This window comes from Capsicum annuum, chromosome 3, assembly GCF_002878395.1.
Source record: "Capsicum annuum cultivar UCD-10X-F1 chromosome 3, UCD10Xv1.1, whole genome shotgun sequence".
Taxonomy (NCBI): domain Eukaryota; kingdom Viridiplantae; phylum Streptophyta; class Magnoliopsida; order Solanales; family Solanaceae; genus Capsicum; species Capsicum annuum.
The window spans coordinates 7,939,262-7,946,602 of NC_061113.1; positions in this window are offsets into that span (position 1 = coordinate 7,939,262).

Consider the following 7,341-nt stretch of genomic DNA (forward strand, 5'->3'; position numbering starts at 1 on the left):
AAAATAATACCGAGTCAAGCCAAAATTTGCACTTTGAGAACTTAGCATAAAACTTATGTTCCCGCAATGTCTGCAATACAGTCATCAGATGATTCTTATGTTCTTCATGGCTACTAGAATATATCAAAATATCATCAATAAATACTACCACAAATTTGTCCAAAAAGGGCCTAAACACCCTATTCATCAAGTCCATAAATGCAACATGAGCATTGGTTAACCCTAAAGGCATCACAAGGAACTCATAATGACCATATTGAGTTTTGAATGTTGTCTTGGATATATCTTCCTCTTTGATTCTAAGATATGATAACCGGACCGAAGATCAATCTTTGAAAAATGGACGACCCCTTGTAACTGATCAACCAGATCGTCTATAAGAGGTAACAGATACTTATTACGTATTGTTACCTTGTTTATCTGTCAATTGTCAATACACATTCTTAGAGACCCATCTTTCTTATTTACAAACAAAACTGGTGCCATGGTGATACACTCGGTCTGGTGAACCTCTTGTCTAACAAGTCCTGCAACTGTTGTTTGAGCTTCTTCAACTCTGCTAGTGCCATATGATATAGCGGTATAGATATTGGCATAGTGTTAGGTGCCAAATCAATATCAAAGTCTATCTCTCGTATTGGAGGAAATCCTAGAAACTCCCCAAGAAATACATAAAAAAATTCCTTAATCACAGATAGCTCCTCCAAACTAAGGGCTCCCTCTCTGACATCACTTATCATAGCCAAGAAGCCCATGCAACCTTTCTTCAATAGTCGTTGGGTATTCATAAAAGATATAACTTTACTAACCTCTGAAACTTGACCCCCTTCCAAAACAAAACTAGATTCATCGAGGATCTCAAACCGAACTATCTTTGTATGATAATCTATGGTAGCATAGCAAGGATAACCAATCTATACCCATCAACACATACAAATCAATCATATCAAGTACAATCAAGTCAGCAAGGGTATCCCTACCTTCCACTATACGGACAATTTACCATCTCTGGTTGTCTATCAAATCTCATAGCAAAGTATGAGGACACATAAGAATGGGTAGAACTCGAATCAATCAAAGCATATTCATCAAAACAATATACGAAAAGAATACCTGTAACCACTGCATTCGAGGCCTAGACATCCTATCTTGTAAGGTCAAAGACTCTCGACTGGCCTCTACCAGCATTTCCTTGTGCCTGATTTTCAGCAACCCATTATCCATTACCTCGACCTCTATTTCTCGTACCTAAAGGATTATGAGTAGCCTGACTGGGTGCAGCTTCCTGATTAGAACCCTGAATAACATTTCTCTGAGACTGAGAGCAATCCCTGATACGATGACCCAACTGACCATATCAAAAACACTCTCCAGTTAAAACATGACACTGGCCCATATGTGATTTGCCATAAGTCTGGCAGGATGTAGTAGTGGCATACATCTGGCAAGAACTACGATATCCCTGAGATGCTGAAGACCCCTGCGTACCCTGTCTAGAAGGTGGCTTGTACGCAGACTGTGAAACTGAATCTGTCTATGGCCTTGATGCTTTCCCTTATTTTATGCTTTGCGGTTTGCACTTAAGTCACCACTGAACGATCCACCCATCTTAGCCTTTTTATGAACCTCATAAGTTTCCTGCTCTGCATGACCCTTATCCTCAATTTTTCTAGCTAGATCCACTATCTAATAATAGGTCAAGACCTTCATCTATGGGGCTACTGCATTATAGAGGCGAGCAACCAACCCATTCACAAACCTTTAAACTCGAGATGCTTTTGTGGACACTAAGTACGGAGCATATCTATCTAGCTTACAAATAGAGCATTATAGGTTGATACATCCATATCTGGAGTCTGAACCAATCTCTCAAACTGAGCTGCATATTTTTGTTTCTGACTATCAGGAAGAAAGGTATCCATAAAGAACTTAGTGAACTTATCCCATGTCAGTGGTGATGCCTATGTAGGCCTTCGTAGCAATAAAGTATCATACCAAGTGTTAGCCATGTCCTCCAATTTGTATGATACAAGATCCACAACCCTCTCACTAGAATATCCTAACACCTGCAACGCCTGAAAGTACTATCCAAAAAGCTCTGAGGATCAACTGAACTATCTGAACATGTGAATTTTGGTGACTTCAACTTCAGGAACTCTTACAAAGATACCTCCTTATTTCCAAAATTATAAGTTTGAATAGGTGTCTGGAACTATGGCTGAAGCTGTGTAGCATTATGTTGACCACCCATCTCCTATTTATCTAGTCGATCAACCAAGCCCTCTATGGCTCTTTGCATGGAAGCAAGTGCCTCAGCATTACTACCTTCATGAGATGGAGGCGGTGGACTAGCATTTCCTTCAGGAGTGGGATCTCTTGAACTTTTTGGAGTAGCAGTGCGATTCCCCGTGGTATCACGACTACCCCTACCTTAGCCCCTTCTGTGGGCTTTACCTCTTTCCCTACCAGTAGTTGCTCTACAAACCATTTGATTAACAAAACAAGACAATTAAATTCATCTAATCAGTCCTAAATGTCACACACGTAAGGAAGAATGAGAAAGAAGATTAAGATACATCCTATCACTCTCTCGCAGAATCACGATTATAGAAATGGCCGACAACATAACCATAATTGAGATTCTACTACTACTGTGTGCTCCATAGTCACAAAATTAACCTAGGCGCTCTGATACCAACTTTGTCACGACCCAGAATAGGCTCATGATTGGCGCTAAGGAGTGTAGGACTCCAAATCAAAGCTCGTCAGAATTCTACAGAAAATGAAACATAGTTTCCCTTATTTTTGGGCCTAACAAAAAAAATCTTTGTCTCAAATACACAACACAACAGCCCAGCATCACAACCAATACACCAAATACCAACACAATCCACCCAAAATCACCAACAATGCACTAATACCATCAATATCAATATGAAATCCATCTCCAAAAACAAGAGGAAGTCAAATACTCCACAAATTCAAATAATGAAAGAGTACTCAAAACTCTAAAGACATGACTATGAAGCAACTCTAAAAGTTTTCAAGAAGACGAACATAAAAATAAATAAGCTTTGCCCATGCGAACAAACGCAGGGCTCACCAGGAATACGCCACTCGAATCCTCTAGCTAACAAAATCCTAGCCGTCACTTGTGTTCTCTATAATAATAATAGCGAGGAGTGAGATGCTAGCTTAGTGAGTAATAACACTTAACCACAACCGTTTTAATGAGGACAAGTCATAAAATATCATGAAATAAATGCTCTTTCAGAAAATAGTAACTCACATACGTTCTCTATAAAAATAATAGCGAGGAGTGAGACGCTAGCTCAGTAAGTAATAATACTTAACCACAACCGTTTTAATGGGAAAAAGTCATAAAACATCATGAAATAAATGCTCTTTTAGAAAATAGTAACAACAAATAGTATCCTATGTTTCATGTAAGCAAAGTGAATCAATAGTTCAGTAATAAACTCAAAAAGCATCATATCATATCAAATATTACATATTTGGGAGGTTTCCAAGAATGAATCATGTAATCAGTGTGGCATTCTTCATCAAGAATAGCCCATAACACTAGACCCCTCATAAAGGAGTCAAATATCATATCAGTAACAGTATGCTGGTTCTACCTTCCCACTAGAGAAGGCTGTAACAATCATCAGTAAGTACAAGGTACACCAGGTCTAACGATCCCGCCGTTAGCTACGAGATTCAAATCAAGGTCTACTCCCATTTATAAATTTTTTGTAAATAATAGGATATTCATGTGAAAGCATTTTTCAGAATAGTACATATCATTCAAATCATGTTACATGTAAACTTGAATAAAAATACATATCAAAATACATACTTCTCATGTAAGTGAAGAATATTCACAGTAATAATATCATATCTCAAATAACAATTTCAATATCATATCAAATAAAGGACTTGCCCCACATGCAATTTCAACGCATTTCGTAACTCATTGTCTCATCAAAAACATGTATAAATATGCAATTTAACAAACAAAAATTGTGGAAAGATTACTACTCACAGTACACGTGTTAAAATACCAAACTTGTTACCATGAACGATTCGTATCACTTTTTTTTTATCAAATTTATAATCACGTTATATCAATATCACATTAATTCTCTTATTTAGGCTAACTTTATGATAAAATTAGATAACCCAACCCTCAAGGTTTCATGATAACTTCCAATTTATCAAACTTTGTATCCAAAACAACGCGTTATTACCCAAAATTCTTGTCTTTAGCAACTAAATTTCAATACCCAAAATAAATTATCAAGACTAAAAATAACGGTAAAGGTGAGGAAAAATTTAACTTCAACTCAAAAGAATTTTCCAATCAAACCCTTAAGCCTTTCCTTTTTACACTGAACAAAAGACTTGATTTTTTTTCTTTTCTGATTCGTACGTGAACTGGGCAGAACTGCTATTACCTAGTTACTTCCTTTGAATTTCTTCCTTGCATGTCAATGGGCAAAAATCCTTTTTTTTTTTGGTTGGAAGTGTTGTACTGTAATACCCTGTATTTTTGTGCTAAAATTCTAACCGTCGTTCCTACGCGTCTAAGCTCTAGTCCAAATGAGTTGAATGTGAATACAAGTTTCATGATCATTATCCTAGTATATGGAGTAGTTTATAGGTAAAAAATGTTCATAACAATGACCTAGAACAAAGTTGAGCTAAGATCAATTGATTAATCCAAAGTTTGGCATTCGATTCCACAGGGATCTACTTCAAACGTGTATATATCTTAATATAGATGGAATTTTTTATTATAATACCTATCAAATTGTACATAATTGAATTATCTTTCCAACGATATAAATTTTGCCTTTATCCAATACCACAGCGAAAAGTTATGCCCATTTTTGTGAGAGGCAATAAGGGTGTGCGATGGGCAATGCGCCTCCCAATCAAATGTGTTCGATTGGGAGTGCCAGGCACACTTACAGGTCTTACATAAGGTGTGAGATGCACACCTTAAGGTCTACCATGGGTTGTGCGCCGCATACCTCACTTCCAAGTGCCAAAAACACCTCTATATATGTCTATAACACAGGATTTAACCCTAATTATCCAAAATCCTTTTACTTTCATCAAAAATTGGTCAAGAAAACTCTTAAGAGTTTCAACCTAAAGGTCAAGATATCTCAAGATTTAACCGTAGTTGTTCAATAATTCTTTAAGATTTGAATTCCCCATTTCGAGGGCCACAAGAAGCATCCATTAATCTCAAGAATAGCAATCCAAAGTTAAGAGTTCATTCAAAGCTTCAATTTCAAGGTATGTGGGGTTTTTCAACAAGAACACCCTTTTGTTCTTGTTCCTAAAGTTGGTTTTCTTTTACGAAGATGCATGATTTTATACGTTTTCCTGTGAATTTGAAGTATGAATTTTATACCTTATATTGCTTTCATGAGAATGTTGATATGGTTATACATAAAGTTGAACTTTTCAGATTTAAAGTGATTTTTATATATATATGTCTATGAAATAAAGCATGAATCTTGACGGTTTTATTGTGATATTGATATATGAGTCTTTGAACCCTCTTTGAGATTGTGATTTTAAGAGATTTTTGTATTTTAAGCATCTTGAGAATTGAATGATTTGACAAGATGTATAAGAATTTGACCTTTTTGGTCGTGAAAGAGTTGATTTTGAACCCAAGTGAGAAAAGAAATCCAAACCATTTGATTGAATTATGATAAAAGGGGTAGCATATTGGCTCCCGATGCAAAATTGTTGAATTGTTTATTGTGGATTATCTTTGAAGTTTTGAGCTAAGTCCGGGAGTAGTATTTAGCACTGAGCGAGAAGTGTGGTACTTCCCTAGAACTACGTGCCCCCGTAGGATTTGAGACTGAGGCTGATATAGTGATCACTAAAGAATGAAGATTAAGGTCCTATTCCGATGGCAAGGATAGGACAGCTCTCCCCAACGTGGGTAAGACGTTGGACTCCATGTAGCTCACATGGTTTATGTCGGTTATAAGAAACTCCCATAATGTGTCTCTACTCTATCTAAATAAGTATGTATGATTTGAAAACTATGATTTCTGAGAAAGTTACTTGGTTCTGAAAGATTGAAATGTTATTTTCTAAAGAGAATTGCTTTAAGACTTGATTACCTTACAAGTTTGATACTGTTGAGAAAGTGAATTGAGAACTTATGTAATGACTCACGTGTTTTACTTTACATGTATTATTCATCCATGATTTTGATGATTTAAGTCGAGCTAAGTGAGTCATTTATATCAGCATGCATAATTTTATACACTGTGATGATATTAAGATATTATTTTATATATGCATTGCACCCCCATATGATCGGTACATTTCTATGGTACTGACCCACACCCGTGTGTGGGCTACATTTTCTCGTAATGTAGGTATAAGGTATAGTGTACATCTTCAGATCCAGTCAGTTCATGACATCCAGTCAGCAGGTGATGAGTCCTTTTGATTCAAGGGCTTGGGTTAGTTATACAGTTCGAGAAGTGTTGTATTTTCTTTATTCAGCTGTATTGAGTTGGGATAGTCGGGAGTCATAGACAGTCAGTAGAAGTTGATGTATTCAGTTTTCACTTTTGGTTGTAAAAGCAGAGTTGTAATCTTGTAAATTCAGTTTTGTATTGATCAAATTCAGAAAAGAGTTATTTTCCGCAAATTTGTATAGATTTATACTTTTTATTCAGTTGCTTATGAGTTATGCCAGTAGAAGGGTTAGCTTGGGGTTACTTGTGTCCCTAAGCATCGTGTGACGTCTCGAGACCCCATTTCGGGGCGTTACATGTACACAACAAATACCCTTCCCCCAACCTTAGCTTTTATAAAAAATATTTCTCTTAATCTCTTTTAAAATATGAAAGGCGTGCAAATGGGCTAAGCTCATTATTTTTCCTTCATCTTATTAAAATGGCTTTATCCCATTTTCTCTTTTCCTATTTCCTATTGTTTTGGGTATTATAGACAGCCCACCTTTTTTTTTTTATTTGGGAAAATACATAGAGTAACATATCTATGTATTAAATTATAAAAAATAGCATTAGTTTTATGAAATTACATTTCATAGCATTTATGGCATATTTTTATTGTATTTCTCTTATTTTTACCGCATTGGAAAAGTGACCTCAGTCATCCCTCTTTTCACGCCACTATTCCTTCTCTCTCCATTTTTGAAAGATATTTTTCCATTTTTTCCGCCATTAGCAAAATCTTCCAGCTTTAGTTTTACTTTCTTTTGCACGATTTTAGCTATATCAAATCTTCAACTACTTTAGGTAACTCTTAATTTAGCTATTGCATATTTTTTTT